This window comes from Polistes dominula, unplaced genomic scaffold, assembly GCF_049000335.1.
Source record: "Polistes dominula isolate Pdom_NZ unplaced genomic scaffold, Pdom_raw_medaka contig_73, whole genome shotgun sequence".
NCBI classification, from domain to species: domain Eukaryota; kingdom Metazoa; phylum Arthropoda; class Insecta; order Hymenoptera; family Vespidae; genus Polistes; species Polistes dominula.
This window is the reverse complement of record NW_028300951.1, coordinates 6396353-6416329: the sequence shown is the minus strand read 5'-3', so window position 1 is coordinate 6416329 and position 19977 is coordinate 6396353. Positions and strand designations below refer to the sequence as shown.

At 26.5% G+C, this 19977-nt stretch overlaps 1 long non-coding RNA gene across 4 annotated transcripts in view; it reads right to left on the bottom strand.

Moving 5' to 3' along the window:
* The window catches only part of LOC149032674 (uncharacterized), a 55930-nt gene continuing 35953 nt past the window's right edge, over nucleotides 1–19977 (bottom strand). For 3 of the 4 annotated variants that reach the window (XR_016176522.1, XR_016176523.1, XR_016176521.1), the window contains 2 exons: nucleotides 490–573; nucleotides 1–181 (listed from right to left, as the gene is read on the bottom strand). This is a non-coding gene — a long non-coding RNA (uncharacterized LOC149032674). Of the gene's footprint in view, nucleotides 182–489; nucleotides 574–1501; nucleotides 2132–19977 lie in introns of those variants that run through there. The other variant, XR_016176520.1, reaches the window with a different exon arrangement.

Sequence of the window (19977 nt, the reverse complement as noted above, 5' to 3'; positions counted from 1 at the left end):
TGGACAAAGTTGTTTAGAGAGTAAGGTCGATAAGTAAGTGACCACGCACACTAACATTTAGTCAAAAGGGGATGACTCGGAACGATTTAGTGGCGCCATCGAAAGGTTATCCAAATTTCCTATTGTTCTTCCTGCAGTCGATAAGGCAGGAATTCTCTTTCCCCAAAATTTCCATTCATCCCTTCCAAACCAAAAAAAAGGTATTATAATAAACAAACTGAATTATAAGTTATTACAAAAAAAAAAAATAAACAAAAATTATTCTATTATTCGTCTAATTCATAGAAATTTGTTCTAAACCTTTGCACATGTTAAAAATTGTTTTAATTTAATATAAATACATATATATTCATTGGAAAAATTTTATTTTTTTATTTATTAATTTTATTTAAATAAAATAGAATAATAACAGCTTTTTATACGAAATATAGAAAATATTTTTTTGCTCAACTTCATCTTGTTAGCAGATAATCGAAATATCTACGTTACCTTCAGTTCCACTATGAGATATCGGTTCCTTTGCATTCGAGGAAAATGTTTTGATTTTTAAAAAAAGATGATGCAATTTCTTACCTGAAACAGACATAAACACAAAGATAAAGATATACAGCTCATTAAATAGTCATGAAAATTTTCAGTTTATTGCAAATTTTATCTCTTATCGTCTATTCTTTAGTGTATTACAACGTAGAATCGTGCGATTGCTATGAAGAGAAAACGAGAGAAAGACAGAAAATTTAACTGAAATAGAAAGAAAAAAAGAGAGAAATAGATATATTTTTAGAGTTTCGAAAAGGTTAAAGGTCGATTCAGATAACAAGCGTCGATAAAATAGATTTCTTCATTTCCTTCAAATGGATTTTTATTCTCGATATTTTAAATCTGTCAAATGCACATTCGATTTTTACAATTAACTATATAATTGTTAATTTAATCCATTTGAAAATCAATATTACATTAAATTTTTTAATATGAGATAGAAATTAGAAAATATTTAGAACAGAGACAAATTTAGAAATTAAGTTGAGATAACATTTAAAATAGGAGTACGCTTAATTATAGAAATGAATGAAAAATAGAATAAGATTAAGAAGATAGAATAATATAATTATTTATTTGAAATGATTGTCAAGTTAGGTCAAAAAATAATTTAAATACGCAATATCGTTAAAGGTAAAAATTACTATTAATATTTAAACGTTAAAAATATCTGTCTAATTATAGAAAATGTTGTCGCAATAATTTATTTTCTTTTTCTTTACATAATAAAATATTTTTCAATAGAAGAATATAAGTAATAAGTAATTACAAAAATTCAAAGTATCATTCATTATACGTATATATATATATATTGTAAAAAATAATTACTTTTATAATGATTGAATTTCAAATATTACGACGAAAGTGTATAGTTTTTTTCTAAATGAAGATACAAAAGAACGTATAATGGATGAACAAATGCTTAAATAATTAACTAAACAATTCTAATTTTGTTTGGTACCGAAATCACTTTTAATATTTGTTAACTCAATTAACCGTAATGAAGTTACAAATAATTGCCAAAGCATCGCTAGAGTTACTCTCGCGAACTTGTTTCCCATCATCAAAACGTTTACTTTATCTAAACTCGTTCTTTAGTAAAAGTAGTAGTAGTAGTAGCAAAAGTAATAGTAATAGTAGTAGTAGTAGTAGTAGTAGTAGTAGTAGTAGTAGTAGTAGTAGTAGTATTAGCAACTATCTAATTTCTTTGTAATACGACTCCCAAGTTAATTAAGAACTCTCACCACCTCGTCTTACAATTAGAATTTCCTTTTTTTTTCTCTTTTAAAGCAAGTCAATTAGTAAGTAAGTAAGTAAGTCAGTCAGTCAGTCAATGTTTTCTCACACTAGAAATGATCTAATCGTTTTTAATTTCACGCAAATATTTCACTTTAAAGTATTAATAGTTATTACGAAAATGAGACTACGACAAAGTTTTGTACAAGTGTGCATGATGAAGCAATATGACAATTTTTATCGATTACTAGAGAAAGATTCCTAACTTACCGACATACTATTTTAATAATATTTAATATTATATATTAATAAATCTTAATATAGATAAAAAATATATAAAGATAGTATTATATATATTCAGATTACAAATATATTAAATATCATTACTATTATTATTTTTATTATTAATATTAATATTAATATTATTATTATTATTATTATTATTATTATTATTATTATTATTATTATTGTTATTATTTATTAGAAAATAAATGACTAAACATTATATGTCATTATTTAAAAGACCAATCAGTAATAGATAGACAAGAATAGATAATTGAGATAGATAATATAGATAGATAGATAGATAATAAGCGTTTGATGGTATAATAATAGCATAGTCACGTATACTTTTAGGATTTAAAAACTTTGATATTATACGAGAACTTATATCCGTGCGCAGATTACCTCCCAAGAGTTAGATGATGCGATTCGAAGGAAACTAGAAAGGAAGGAAGGAAGGAAGGAAGGAAGGAAGGAAGGAAGGAAGGAAGGAAGGAAGGAAGGAAGGAAGGAAGGAAGGAAGGAAGGAAGTACGATCGGGCCTATGATAGAAATAAGAGATGAAAAGGAATAGGTAAAAAAAAAAAGAAAAGAGTAAGCTCGACAGAAAAAGATAGAAGAGGAGTTAGGTGGATAGCTGATTGCTCAATCCATCGAGAAACCAGCGACACGAGTTCCATCTACTTTCTTTCCACTTCTTATTATTCTTATTCTTGTTCTTTTTTTTTATTATTCTCCTTCTTTTTCTTCTTCTTCCTTTTCCTCTTCTATTTCTATTTCCTTTTCTTATTTTTCTACTTTTCTATCCTTCGTCGTTTCGTGCGATCCTCAAATTGCGTTTTCAACGGGCGATTACCCTCTTACTATCTTCTACTTTCTTATCCCCTTTCCTCCACAACCCCCAACTACCACCACCCTTCCCCTTTTCCTTTCTTTCTCTCTCTCTCTCGCTTTCTCTCTTTCGTTATTTCCTCAACGTTAGATCCTTTATCAAGATCCTGAAACGAAACGAGCCAGCAAAGCACCGTGTGCGTTTCCACCTCCTTTTTTCTCTCTTCTTTTTTCTTTCTAATCTCTCTCTCTCTCTCTCTCTTTCTCTCTCTCTCTCTCTCCTTTCTATCGTTTTTTATTTTCTTTTCATTTCTATCCTTACTGCTAGAGGAAGTTTGTTTCTTTACTTTCTTCCTTCCTGTCTTCTCTTTTTCTATTTTAGTTTACCATTTTTTAAATTATTGTCAATCTTTCGGTTTTTTTATGAATTCTACAAATGTGTTATTTAAAATTGTAAACTTAAGATATTTCGTATAATAAAAATAAATTGTAGGATTTCTATCGATATTAATATTAATCAGTTTTGTTAATAATGGAATTTTTATATTTCGAAAATTTTGTTAAACGCGTTTGTTAGTTTGCATTTTGTTAAATAATATCACAGTAATTTTGTATATCGATAATTTTTGCATTACTATTTTCAGCTGATAGCAATTTGTTCATTTATTTATTCATCTAATATAGGATTAATTGATGTTCAAAATTAATCGAATAATAATTAAATAAAAAGTTTTTGCAATTTCATTGGTCTCAATATTACAGAAAAACGAAATAAAATAAAATTAACATCCAAATTTACTGACTACATCATACAGTAATGAGATTTTAGTCAATTGGATGATAGAGAACAATATATTTTCTTTTATTTACAAAAGGATAATATACGCTTTATGCATTGTAATATTACATTCGCCGTTAATTGTTTTACGAATAACAGGATTTTTACGAACTACTGCATTTTTATAAATTACAGGACGCAAAATCATTTGATCGTACGTGGTAAAAGTTTAAAAAAATCAAATAAATAAATAAAAAATAAAATAAAAGAAAAAGAAAAAAGAAAAGAATTTATCGTATTTTAGAATTTATTATATTATAATTAATTATTGGGTCTTACACCAACGTATTTGGTATGCGTTGACGATTTTCTTTTTTTTTACTATAACATATAAATTAATATATTTTATTAGATTATAATTATATTTATTAATTCAATATTCTTATTCATATAGGAGAATAATGTGGTGGTGAAGGAAGAGGGAAGAAGGAAGGAGGTAGGATTAAAGAATTAGAGTGGAAATAAATTTCTATTAACTTTTATGTTACGTTACGTGAAATGTCATCATTATCATCATTATCATCATCATTTATCTGATAATTCTCAATTATATCGTCAGATATCGTATGATCGTTCGTACCGATACACAGTCGAGGGATAATTTAAAGACGGATTAAAACTTCGTGTACTTTTTATCAATCAAAACCCTATCTCATCCAACCCTCTTCTGTTCCCCCTTCTCTTTCTCTCTCTTTCTCTTTTTATTTCTTTTTTGTATTTTTTTATTCAAGGAATAAAAGAGACGTTTCATAAGATCGTTAATGGTCCTCTCGTTATTTCTTTTCTCTTTTACTCTCATTTATTGCGAGTATATATAAAAATTATTTTATTTTATATATATTATTATATATTTACTTTTATATATTATTTATATATTATTATATATTATTATATAGATATATATATTTTTTCTCATTTTCTTTTTCTTCTTTTTCTATTTCTATTTCTATTTCTATTTTAGTCCTTATATTCTCTCGAGTCGTATACATCAACGTCAAACGATCAATTACTGGATCCAATGGAATTACGAAAAACGGATATAACACGATCAGATGAGAGCCTTCAAGCTTCTCTATCCTCTCTTTCTATCTATCTATCCATCTATCTTTCTCTTTCTCACTCTCTCTCTCTCTCTTTCTCTCTTTCAATCACCTTGTTCGTTGGGTCAGCCACCTCAACACACATGCACGACTATAGTAGTTTAAAATCGTGCGACACTAAACTCGTGTTGGATAGTAAGGTTTTAACGTCCCCGAAACTACGTTACTGTCGTTCAATCCCAAGGTTCAACAATTTAGTGTCATCAAACGTACCTAACGCGAGCCTTGAATTCGTGACAAGAGCGCGATAATCGATCCTTGACAATGACTCTATCCATCTCTATTTCTCATACACACATACACACACACATACACACACACACACACAAAAGCATACACACACATCCGCATGACTATAATCGCGTAAGAGAATGTGCGTTAAATAGACGAGTAAAGTGTTTAGTTTACTTTTGCAAATTGGTTTAATGATTGTTTCGAGGTGAATCAATTTTGTTTTGTACATTTGTTAAATGTATTTCATCGTTGTATGTGTTATTGAACAATGTTTAAAGAAATATTTACGTTGGTATTATTATATACGTGATTATATAATACGTTTTTCTCTTTATAAACAGGAATAAGAAAATTGTGAAGGAGAATAGGAGATAATGATTAATTTTGTTTTATCTACGATGTATGTTAGTCAATGTGTTCGAGTTCTATTATTGTTGTTTGATCAATGATTGTTTGATTATTTATTATTGGGCTGTAATTTTCATGAGATTCGATGATACGAATTTCTTTTTGAATTATTTTAATCAATTTATGTATCTACTGTATGGCTTATCAATGATTTGCTTTTCAGATTTAACTTTTATTATTTATATAACACAACGTTATTGTGTTGTGTTATTTTAAATTCCATTTAAAAAATACGCATGTCTATGGTATCGCAATGTCAATGACTTTTCATTGAAAGTATTGGAAGTATGAAAACATTTGGCAATATGTGATTTTTTTAATTACATATTTCAACGGAAAAAAAGTAAATAGAAATTTTTTCATCAACGATACGATCAATCGAAAGATTTATTTTTCATTATTGTAAAATATCAATAAATATCAACGAACGATACATTAACGTGAAAATAAAAAATGAACGAACTATTATGTTCGTGCACGTATATTGAAATAAATGCAATTATTTGAAACATTTTGTTGTCAAAAAAAAAAAAAAAGAACATAAAAAGAAATGAAAGATTCTTCAAATATTACAGATAATATAGAATTTCGGAATAACCTTTGACTTATGTATACAAAATCATCGAAAATTATCGTGGTAAGCGAAAATTATTATTTATTGTTAATGTGTTTGCATACACGTAAACACACAACATAGATATTAATTGATTTCATCAAACGGAATAATGTTTAATTGTAAATATAATACAATCTGTTTTTTTTTTAAATATAATACAGCAAAAAAAAATAATCAACAACAACAAATAATACTATACAAAAGTAAATATAATAATTATTGTCGTCATTATAATTTATATACGAATTCTCTTGTAAATAGTTCGAAATAAGAACTGTATGAATACTTATTGTTCGTATGTTTTTGCCTATTTTTTCGTTTTCCTTGTCAATTTTTTTTCTAATTTATTCAGAAAAATAATTTTTTGTTTAGTTACATCTATTGTAGAGACTTTCATGAATATGTATAAATGCATCGTTTATAAAAAATTAGTTAATAAACTACAATTTCACAACATTTTATTTCAAATTGATCGGTGTATGAATACTTTCTACACCCACTATACGTTATGAACAACAAATGCGCATAAATATATTATTTATATTATTATTATTATTATTATTATTATTATTATTATTATTATTATTATTATTATTATTATTACTACTGTGAGAATAAGTGGTAGTGACAACAAGGAAGGTGAGACAGAAGTTTGGTGGAGGAGGAGGGGGGCTGAGAGAGGAGAAACACATACACGTGTATCTGTAGATGGCATTAGGGGAATAATTGATGACTCGGCACGTGAAACGTTACAATCACGGTAGGTACTCGTAATCGCAGTGACATAATCGTGTCAATTGGCGCGGCCTAGGAATGGAGCTTGATAATTAATGTACGAAGGAAATTACATGCGAAAATGTTGGCATCCGTGAGTTCCAGCAATCTACCTTTCCGGCCTCCACACTTCCCCTTCCCTTCTTCTACCCAGCACCACCAACACCAACACCATCACCACACTGTTTCTCTCTTCTAATCATTCGAAACCACGGATTCTCGCAAGCTTCGATTTATTTCTCGTCGTTCTCAATAATTAACATCACTTCTTGTCAATAATAATATCCTACGAACGTAAATGGTATTGAACGTTTATAATAATTACATATTGTTCATATGTTATCAAAGAAGAAGAAGAAGAAGTAAAAAATAATATAAAAAATATATCGAGGTAGACGATTAAATTCAAATTGATCTAACGTCGATTACTTTGAATAATTGTTTTTCTACGTTTACGTATAAACAATGTATGTTTTTTTTATTCCTTGTTTTTTTTTCTCGGTTTTTTTTTTCTTTTTTTTTTAAATAAACTTGTCGTTGTGGATTAGATCTAACATTGGTGTATATATATTTATTATTATTATTATTATTATTATTATTATTACATCATTTCTTTTTTTTGTTAATTCTATAAAATAATAGAATAATTTTTGAGTTATATTAATAATAATAATAAATAATTGATAGAAAAATATTATAAAAGACAATAAAATATATTATTGTTGTCATTTATAAAAATGACATAAGGAGTTTTATAACAAATTTGTATTGTCACCTTTAACGTGATATACGAGGTTGAAAGGGTTAAAACACGATCTATCTTATATCTTGCGAGATACAAGCTGATTTTTCAAGATTTACGTCATTCGATATACCTCGAACGAGATAATAATACGAAGATACGATAAAAATAAAGCATAATGTGAAAGAACGTTTTAGATTTCTTATTTATATACATATATATTAATATATATTTCTTTTTAATATTTTTTTTTTCACCAAAGGAGTCACATAAAATTTGTAATAAAAAAGAAGATAGTTTAAAATTTATGATTTTCTTTACGTGACTTCACTTTTTACTTTTTATTCCTCTGATACTTGAAAAAGAAACATCTTTTTAATATTCTGACAGAAAAAACATTTTCGATGTTTTCTCTCGGAATCAATTTTAGTAGAATTAAAAAAAATAAAAAAAAACCCAATTTCTTTTCTTAATAATAAATAAAAATATATAACATGACAGATAAGCGCTAAAAACTTTTTTTTCTTCCCCGTTGAATTTTCAATACAAATTAATAATTAATCATATTATTATTTCTACTGTTGATACTTTTTATATTATTATTATCCTACTGATTTTTTTTTTTTAATCTATTAGAAATTGTTGTTAGAAAAAATTCAATGTTATTGCCAATAAAAATTGTTAATTAATAATAAAATAATATATGCTATTTTCGTTGTTTTCATATATGCAAGTAGTAACAAAAATTATATATATATATGCTAAGGTAACGAAAGAAATATTTAAATATTTATAAGACACCCTGTTTATGATGAAGAAAGCAAGAATACCTATCCACGTTCTAAACAAACTTTAACAAATATTAGAAGATATTTTCTTATACCTATATACTCTTAACATACACAAACTTTCCTATTATTATTACTATTATTATTGTTATTATTATGTATATATATACATATACATACATATATACATATACATACATATATACATATATAATAGTATATATATCAAACGATTTGAAAGTTCTTCCAGGAGGTTTCTTCTCGACCTCGAAGTTCCTCAGCTTTTCTCTCGACAGCTGGAAAGCTTGTACCGTAAGCGTAAATTCTACTCTCGAGAAATGTTAGGAAAACTTTAAGGGAAAGTAAGTAAGAAAAGAAAGATATTAAAAGCAAATTTTCGACGGCCTTTAAATCTTACGTGATAAGTTATGATAGAGAAAGAAAAGTGATCTCTCCTACACATATTTACATATAAATTTCTTATTTTTTTTCTTTGGTTATTTTCTTTTTAATATAGTATATATACATATTACTTATTGTTTTATAGGTTTTTAAAATTATTATAAATATTATTATTATTATTATTATTATTATTATTATTATTATTATTATTATTATTATTATGTTTTTAAGAATTACTTTTTAAATCTATATATATATATATATATTAAATAAAAATATTTTAATTATTTAATTACTATGAGAATAAGCGAGAAATGAGAAAACGCGTGGAGAATTTAGCGTTTAAATTCCAGACATAAATTCCTACTCACATAGGTTCATTTTTTCATGTTATTTAATATTATTATTATTATTATTATTATTATTATTATTATTATTTTTAAGAATTTTTAGTAAAAAAATTTGGAAATTCATTAATATAGGAATGCGAGTAGTCAATTAAAACGTAGAAAAATAATTGTTCTTTGTAATTTTCGATTGGGACATTGCATTTTTTTTCGCTACGAAAATTCATTATTATTCCGTTCAATCAAAATTCCAAATAATAAAAAAAATAAAACTCAAATAAATAATTCAATGATAAAAAAAAAAAAAATAAATAAATACAAGTCTCGTAAAGAAATTAAAACAAAATAAAAAGGAAAATAAACAAATCTTCCTCACCGTATCGTTTGCGTATCAACCACCCACCAACCTATACACAAACCTACACATACCTATATGAAGAAATAAGAAGAAGAAGAAAAAGAAAAAAAAAGGAAACCATCATAACTTTAAACCCTTTCCCTTATTTTTCTTTCTTTTTTTTAACATCTTTTTGAAAAGGTACGAGCCAAGTGATTCGCATGTAAATGAAACGTGCCATCATGGATCTCTCTCTCTCTCTCTTTCTCTCTCTCTCTCTCTCTCTGAACCGAAGTATAGCAAGCGAAAGGAAAAAAGACAAGAAAAGAAGAAAAAAAAAAAGAAAAAAAAATAGGAAGAGTATAACGACATAAAAGGGAAAAACTTTAAACCGTCCTCTTTCATTCCTTTTACTCAGCTGCCTCTTTCTATCCCACCTCTTTCATCCCTTACTAACCCACCCCACCACCCACACCACCCTTTTCACCCACCCATCCTACCCACGGGCTCTTTATCACGACCTCTCTTATTAGACTTATCGTTCGTTCGAGTGAAGCAAAACGTTTGTATCTCATTCTTCCTTTTTCTTTTTCTATTCTTTCTTCCTTCCTTCATTCCCCTTCTACCTCTATACACCCTCCCACGCACTCCCACCCCCATCCACCCCTTTTTTTTCTTTTTCTTTATTTTATAAGAGAAAGAGAAAAATAATCTTTGGGAAAAAGCATCGAGAACGAAGGAAAATATTTTGTGGTTGTATGTGTGTGTACTAAAGTCGAAGGAAGATCAGGGATAGAAGTAGAGAATAAAAAAAAATAAATAGGAAGAGGAAAAGAAAAATAGAAAAGAGGATGATAACGATAAAGAGCCGTACGACGAATCCTCTTTTTATTTTATTTTATTTTTGTTTTTTGTATTTCTCTTATTATTATACTTTCCTTGACTAGTTGTCTAGTCGATAGAATTGAGAGGAGGAAGAGGAGAAGAATGAAAAGGAAGAGGTTAGGAAAATTTGTATTCTAAATTACTTACGATAAAAATAACAGAAGTAACAACTTTTTTTTTCTACGACGTTTTTTTACCCTTTCTCCATCCTCTCTCTACCCTCACCATCATTCACTTAGTTCGTAACTTCGTTTCTACTATTCGAAATAGCATAATTATCGTTGAAATTATTCTTTACATCATTTCTATCATTTCTCTTTCCATTCATTTTATTCGATTTGTCGTTCTTTCCATTTTTCTCTTTTAGTTTCTACTTCTTTCATCAAGGATGAAAGTAAAATTATATTAGATAGTTTAAGAGAAAAAAAATAGAAAAATAAATTAATTAGCAAGAGTAGAAGAATATCAGAGATCATTTTACGCTAGTGAAAGTATAAAAAAAAAAAAGAAAAAAGAAAGAAAATAAAAATTAAAAAAATAAAAATATACAGCACAACGCAACGAAATACAAAAAAGAGAATTTTACGTTTTTCGGAGGTATTTTTTTCTCTTTTATTATTATTTTTCGAAAAAGAAGAAAAATAAAGAGGAAACGATAGGTACAAAAAAAAAGATGAAAATAGGAAAAAAGTAGAGAGGATACAAGATCATGAAAAAGTAAACAGATAGGAGGGAGAAACTAGGAAATAGGTGGTTGGGGAGATGCTTAAAGGGTGAAAGAAGGTGGGCAGTATAAAGTATGGGATACTAGAAAAGGTAAGGGATGAAAGTTTCTTCATAAGATCTTGTTCCATAGGAGGAAGTCCCGAAAGTTTCGTTTTACGTTAACTTCCGAAAACGAGTAACACGAGCACGAATGAAGCTTTCGACGATGGACATACTCTTATTTATGTATCCACATATATATACATAATATCATATAGAGATCTTTAAGAGGAATTTATTTGCAAAAGTTGGCCTATTATTTTTTTTCTTCATAATTTGTTTAGTATATGTGTATATGGGGGTGGTGGGTAGTGGGAAAGGGTTTGTATTATTTGGATCGATCTTTCAAAGTTTAAATGAAAAATGTTTCTATCGTTATCGATAAAACTTTTAATATATTCTATTTGTTTTTCGTCTAGGTAATTATTTATTAATTACTCAATTGTATTTTGTGTGTGTGTGTGTGTGTGTGTGGTTCAATATAATAATAGGAACAGTTGAATTGAACAGATTGAAAAAGGATTTCAAACGTATGAAAAATTCATTATAACGATAAAAATATTTGTGGTACAGTTTTATCAATGATTCAAATATATTATAAAAAAGTTATTTGCAAATTTTATTTTGTAAAAATTTGTTTATTTTGTAAATAAAAGAAATGAGTTGAAATATTTTCCGTCTCTACGATACGGTTAATCAATGATTTGTGCTTTGTAATAAAAAGCATTCAGAATTCAATGTATTTTCGATATTTTATCAGTCAATGATTTTATTTGTTTGTTAATACAAAATTTATTGAATCTTTGAAATATTTTATCAACGATAAATAATATTAGTTGATAGATTAATTACAAATAAATTTAAAAGACGAAAAATTCTTTGCAATACTATATCGATGATATTTCTTTTATATGAGAAAGAATTTTGAAAAATTTTATACTAGTCTATGAAAAAATTTTTCAATGATCGAGAATCGTTGACTCGTTTTTTTCCTCTTATTCGTAGACTCGTCGTTAACTAATCAGACCGTAGATACACACACAAAATTACAAAATTACAAAATTAAATGAACTATTATATTTAAATGATATATTTTATTTATTAAACATTGACTAAATATTCTATGGACTTATATTCCTTAAAAATATGAAAATTTCAATCATTGATTAAATACACTCGTAACATTTTTTTTCAAAAGTATCCAAATTACTGTCAACTGATATTCTATATACTATACGTACTAAACAACAGATAAAATACGAATATTCGTACGTAATAGAAATGTAATAAATTGTATTGAACGTTTCCAAACGAAAGATATATTATAATTTTGAATTAAAAATGGAAAAAATCAAGAATTACGCCTATGAGTATATTTAAACTATATATGTATGTGCCCGTAATTATGAAAGTGGTCTTAATGTGAGTAATATATCTTTTGTTTCGAGTTATTTTTTAAAGAATTACATTTGACACATTAAATGAATTTTATATACTAAATGAATTTAATAGTACTACCTAAGGGGTTCATTTTTGACAATATCATGAATATTACCTTGAATTCATATAGTTTTGAAATAATATGGTGTGAAATAACTGTAAAAATCATTATTTTTTTTTTTTTAATTTTTATTTAGACCACTTACATAATTATGAGCACATATTAAAGAAAAAGAAAAAGAAAAAGAAGAAAAACATAGATATGAATAAAAATGTTTCGTTTTGAAAATTTCGAATTTTGAATTTGATGTTTCGGGGTTCTCTTATGAGGCAAAAAGCTTTTGCTACAAGCTATCGCACAAAACTGGGCTACGCGATATCGATTTACGGTGAAGCAAGAGAGAGAGAGAGAGAAGAGAGAGAGAGAGAGAGAGAGAGAGAGGTGCCATATACACATGTCTATCTTGTTTCCTCTCTCTCTCTCTCTCTCTCTCATTCACTTTGTCGTTTTTATATATCCGTGCGAACGGTTAGAACACAAACGAGGGAGTTTACTCCGTGTCGAATACACAACGTAACTACGGAAGCGAGGATACATTACTGTTACCGACAAAGCGATTAAAAAAGAAAACTAATTCGATGGAAAAAATCGACAAAACGAGCGTGATAATCGTTTTCAACTTACGAACATGATGATGATATTAACGTAGATTAAAAGATAAGTCAAAGATATATATATGGACCGTTTATTTTGAAAGTAACATAAGTTTACACACACACACACTTTTTAGTTTTATTTTTTTTAAACAAGATATCACATAATTTTTGGTTTATTTGAATGTAAACTTTTTTTATTTATAGCTATTAATTAATATTTAATATCTTGAAAATTGTGTCTATGTTTTGTTCTAATCAAAATAGGCCAATAAAAAAAAATTGCCTACCGATTGATTATGTATGTGACGTATGTCTAATTTTCATAGACTTAGGTGACAAGGGTTTATACCTGATTAACAATTGCTTAATTTTGATTCTAAAAAATTTTGAGAGAAATAATTTATTTTCAGTTAATAAATGGACATGCAGGAAAATCTTCATCAAAACGAGATTTCAAATTATATTTCCATATTTGTCGATATTTTAATTTATGTTTAACAATATATAAATATAATAAACGTTCACACACAATAAACGTTATTATTTCTATTTTTTATTTCTTGTTATTATTTATAAAGGAAATTGGAGATAAATTATAAAATATATTTAAAGTGATATAAATAATTTTTCATAATTGATATTAAAATGATTTTTAAATTGACTAATTATGAATATAACGTCAATCCATGAACAGTACGTAAATATGCATTATTTTAGTTAAATTTACGTAAAATAAATGTACATATTGATAAGTTAATAGAAACACGTATTGTCAGACTTGACATAATTAATTTATATTTTTAAATTGACTTAATATGATAAATTTTTAATATTTTCGAAACAACAAAAAATGTCCATATTTCAAATTACTATTTTCGTAAAATATTATTAAATAATATATATTTACGGAAAGGAAAAAATTCAAGAAAGAAAATAAAAAATCTTGAAAACAAAAGTGTGTGATTGAAAATTTATTAAAAGAAATATCTTTTTATTATCGTAAAAAGAAAACTAGGTCATGATTGATGTTCCTTTGCAATATTAACTAACGATCAATTTTAATTTCATGAAATGGAAAAAGCAAAAAAGAACAACGAGAAGGAGAAGATAAAAAAACAAAAAATAAATAATAAAAGACCGAACTATTAGAAAAAAAAAAGTAGACTTTATAATCTGCTTTGTTATTTTTATTTTTATTTCGTTTTTTTTTTTCATTGCTGGAACGAAGCACGCGAATGACGTGACATTTGCATATATGTCATATGTCACTAGTGCAAAACATATGCACCCGTTTACTTGAATATTTATATTAATGTGTGTGTATGTGTGTGAGAGAGAGTGTTTGTATGTATGTATCTATGATGTCCTTTGTGTAGATAAGTGTCAATTCTAATCACTTTGAAAAAAAGAATCGTTCATCCGCTTCGTTATATCCGTTCACTCGTCATTAAAATCGATCGTTAGTCGTATCTCGTCGTTCCACGTCGTTCTTGACACGATTATCAAAGTTTTCTAAAGTGAAAGAGAGAGAAAAAGAGAGAGAGACAGACAGATAGAAAGATAGATATAAAGAGAAAGAGAAAAAATTAAAAAGAAAAAAAAATACAAAAAGATTCTGAAACAATGTAAAGAAATACAAGATTGAAAGATTTTTATATTCGAATCAATTAATTGGCACGGGTGTATCGATGTAAGAAAAAAAGAAAAAGAAATGAATAATAATAAATATAAAATATAGATACAAAGAAAAGAAAAATATTCAACCGCAAAATCCGATATTATGATTATTTATTTAATTGTATAAATATAATATTAAAAAATTACAAATATATCAATTCTTTTTGCAAAATTAAATGTTCTTTATTTAACTAGTATGAATCCAATTTCAACTATTTCTAATTAAGAAAAAAAAAACAAAAAGAAGTAATAATCATAAGAAATATAAATATTAAATGAATTTTATGTTGAATATATTATGATATACTTGAATATATTGTCCTAATTAACGAGCACATTTATTATCAATCACGTAAAATTTCGAAGAAGAAAAAAAAGAAGAAAAGTTAAAAATAATACTACTTATTTCTTTTTCAACCCTTTTTTCTTTTATCTCGCATAGTCGATTTAATTTTTATTTTTTTTTATTTTTTCCTTTTCTTTTTATATAACTCGATTCTGTTAGATCGAGTAATCGTTAGAAGAAAATTAGATTGGTCGTTAGTCGTACGTTGACTCTCGAAAGATCAATTGGATAACAGGATTAGTTCGACCTTCGAGACGAGTTCTCGAACGAAATCAGTTGCGACTGTTCTCTCGTAACGAACCAATTTTTTTCTCTCTCTCTTTTTATCCCTTTATCTTTATCTATGTTTTTCTCTCTTTACAATATAATGCATATATATATATATATATATATATATATATATATATATATATATATATATATATATATATATATATATATATATATATATATATATATATATACGTACGTATATAGAATATTTCATACATTAAATTCGCGTTCAAGGTCCGAGATGTTCACGGCCGATCATTGTACATCACCAACGACACATCATATAGTTAATTATTGTCAAGGATAGTGAAAGCACGTGCTAGTACGCGATGAGTATACATAAACGATGCATGCATAGATATATATATATATATATATATAACTACTTCTTCCTTGTAGTAATAATAACGTTTTCAAATACTTCCTATTACGTTGTTTAGTATATTATGATTTTTAAAGGGTGGTCTTGTGCTTTTTTTTTACTAGCATCATTTTTAAAATTCATTATATTTTATCATTATTATAAAATTTGTTCATCTATTTTCTTTTTATATTATTTAAATAATTATCGCGAAATAATAAATTGGCAAACATATTAGAGAGAGAGAGAGAGAGAGAGAGAGAGAGAGAGATGCTATTTAAAAATTTTTAACGAGGAATAATTTATCTTTAAACATACACGCAAGACGCAACATTATGTCGTGATTTATTTTTAAAAAAGATTACTATTTACTTTAGGATATATTGACTGGGAACATTTTCTTCTTTTTTTCAAAAATCAATTTTTAATTTAAACAGAGAATAATATGTTTACATATAACATGTTTTACCTCTTATTTTCGTTTATAAGTTTAAAAAAATTCAATACGTGATGATCATTTTTAATGAACACACGTTAAACGAAGCACCAGGATTACGTCAAGTGAGACGATAATGATAACTAATTGAACCTGAATATACGATAAATAATTACATAGTAATGTATGACACTAGTATGTTTAACATTAACGTGTTAATAAGAGAAAATTTTTAAACACTATGATTAAAATATTAATATTTCTAATATAATTGTCACATTTATCTACACGATTTTATGTAAAAAAAAAAAAAAAAAAGGTGTGTTATATCGATATCTTAAAGATTATATAAAAAAATATATATAAACAAAAAAGACAAAAACAGAAATAAACACTCATTAAAAAATTTTGTACAATTAATTTTTGAAGAACGCATATAGAACAAAACAAAAAAGAAAGGTAAAATTAATGTACAATAAGAAGAAAAATCGAATAAAAATAAAAAATGAGATAAAAATATACAAAAATTGTCACGTTAATTTTACCCAAAGAAATCGAAGTTATAAAATATTAGAAGAAAAAACAACAAATTAAAAAATATCATTTATAAAATAATAATAATTATAGATAGAGAAAAAGTAATATTTCGAAATAAGAATAAATCACATATATCATAATGATTTATATAAAATATTTTTCAACAAAATATGTTTCTATTCGATATGATATAAGACACTAGAAAAAGAAAAAGTAGGATTACAAGTAAAGTATAATAAAAGTAAAAATACACAGACACACGAGCTTACATATATATATATTAAAAAGTAGATTTAAAAAAGAGGGTATAAAAAAAATATACAACGGAAACACAGCCTCCAGGTTGACTTCCACTCATCTAATTTCATTTCGTCTCTCTTTCTCTCTCTCTTTCTCTCCTTTTTTCTGGAAAATATGTATACTTCAAAATAAATGGAAATGCTAGAGATTCTTTTATTTCAGTCGACCTGCAAACGACGCATCGTTGTGCAATGTAATAACCAACGAATAAAGTTTACGTACCTACGTAGGTATGTATATATATATGTATGTACGATGAGAAGCTTTCTCGATAGGTCGATACGACAAACCAAAGAGAAAAAGAGAGAAAGAGGGAGGGAGAGGGAGAGAGAGAGAGAGAGAGAGAGAGAGATATCGAACGAACAGAAATAGTTATTTCAAAGTATTGGAGAACGTTCAATGCTGGTTCTCCTTTGAGGATTATATTACGTATAATTTACTGTCTCTTTCTCACAGATACACATATGCAAGCATAAAAACATATATTTGAAATGATTGACAAAGATAAGCAAGGTGAATTTTTAGAAAGATAAAAATTACAAATAAATATAGTATCTTGGAGATAATTAAAAGAATTAAATGTATTAAACAACATACGATATTTGACTTGATTTAGAAGATAGAATTTTTTTGATAAATGTATTAATTATTAAGCTATATTATATTACGATGAGTTTTATTTTAACTGGAACAACGAGAGAAAAAAAGTGAGAGAGTGAGAGAGAGAAAGATAGTTAGGGTGAAAAGAGGGTAATATGAGGATGGGGAAGCATTGAAATGAGGGATCAAGTAGGGTGTAAGTTTTTAGGTTAAGCTTGTATGAGCTTGTCAAGGATTAACTAATAATCATCATACGTATGGCTTCTACGTGTCCCTTTTATATAAATAATTATAAATTTATAGTTTATGTATATATTCATAAATATGTATATTTGTGAAGCTATATAAATTGAAATATCAAATTTTAATTAAGATTATCCAAGTTTTAGTCATTGTGTTATACTTCTAAATATATTCACATTATCCTTCTATAGTCAGCAAAAGTTTAAATAGCAAGTTTCATGCATAATATATATTATATTATGTATATAAATATATAAAATAAGTTTTGCCATAAGTATTAAATATCATGAGTGATAGATCGCTCTTCGCAAATAATTAAATAAAAATAGAAAAAAGACATTTTATATTACATATACAATTATATACATTATTTTCATTCGTAAAAACACAATGGCGTATTATGAAATTGTTCAAATAGTAATTTCATTTTTCCTAAAATACAAAGATAATTTGTATTTTTTTTTTTTTATAAATATTATATATTATAATAATGTATTTAAATATAATATAATTTACGTCGTATATGTGTATGTATATTTTCTTTTATATATATAATATTTTAAGTATAATATTTTACGCGTTATGTATGCATGTATTATGTATGCAATAATTGTATTAATAAATTTCGGTTATAACATTTGTAGATTATAAGTTAGAATGTTTGCTTAGTTAGTGCATTCGGACGTTTCCGAACATTATAGTATACCAGAGAACGTTAGAAAGAGCGATAACAGAAACTCGTCAAGTTTAATTAAAACACCTTTTGACTTTTGCAATATACAGAATGTTTTCGAGATATCGCTCAGGCGTCCAAACTCGCCTAATAAAGATTCGAAGTACTCCCGTGGGAAATGTACAAAAGGGTTATATGGGGAAAAGGAGGAGAAGGGGAAGGGGGAAACATTGAGAGAAACCATCAAACGAACGACACCGTTTGATCGTTCAGATTTTGTCGTAGTTTTCCAGCTTTGTACAAATAAATAAATAAATAAAAGAAATAAGGAAAAATAAAATGAATAAAAGGAAGGTATAAAAGATAAACAGAGACTAGAGAAAAATTCATTCGAAAAAGCAAAAAAAAAAAGAAAGTTTACAAATGAGTTTAATAAAAAAATTTAATCAACCAAAAATGTTTCTGCCCTTTTTGATTAAATAGGTATATCCTATATATTTTATTTTCATTCATAAAAACTGGCACGAATTTACTTTGTCAATTATATCCGATTTGTAAATAAAAAAAAATATATATATGTATATATATGTATTATATTTAATTTACTTTATATTTAAAAATAATGATATCTCAGGTATAAAAAAAATTTAATCGATAAATAGTATTTTGTGGAATTTTAAAAATAAGATGGAAGGAAATAGAGAGCAAAAAAGGAGAAAAGAAAAATGAAATAATAATACATGTAAATGAATGAATGGAATACATTCTTGTGCGTATAGTCAAACACACACGACGTTAGACGATGAAATTTCTCGCGTATACGTTTCGAATATATATATATATTCTCGTTTGTAAAAGGTTTTCGATCGTGATGCAATTTAGTGGTGGCGATCAGAATAGATGAAGGGGTCAGAGATGGAGTCGTTTGCTTACGTGATGTATGCGAATCACCGAAGCACGTACTACGATCGTCATAGTAAACAATAAATATTTGAAAACTGAATTAAACACGAGCTTATAGCTCAACACAGTACCGAATCGAATAATACATGTTTGCAAATGTTTTCTGTTTATTTTTTATACACCTATATATATATATATTTATATTTATTGATATAATCGATCAGATCGTTCGTAAGAAACTTGGTACTTCGTTTCAAAAAGAAAAAATATTATTTTTAATAAAAATGTTATATATTATTCATAAAACACAAAATAATAAAACCTCCTGCGGTATTAGGGGATAAGAATAAAACCGCAGTAGTCCCTGCTTGTCGTAAGAGGCAACTAAAAGGGATATCCTTCTACA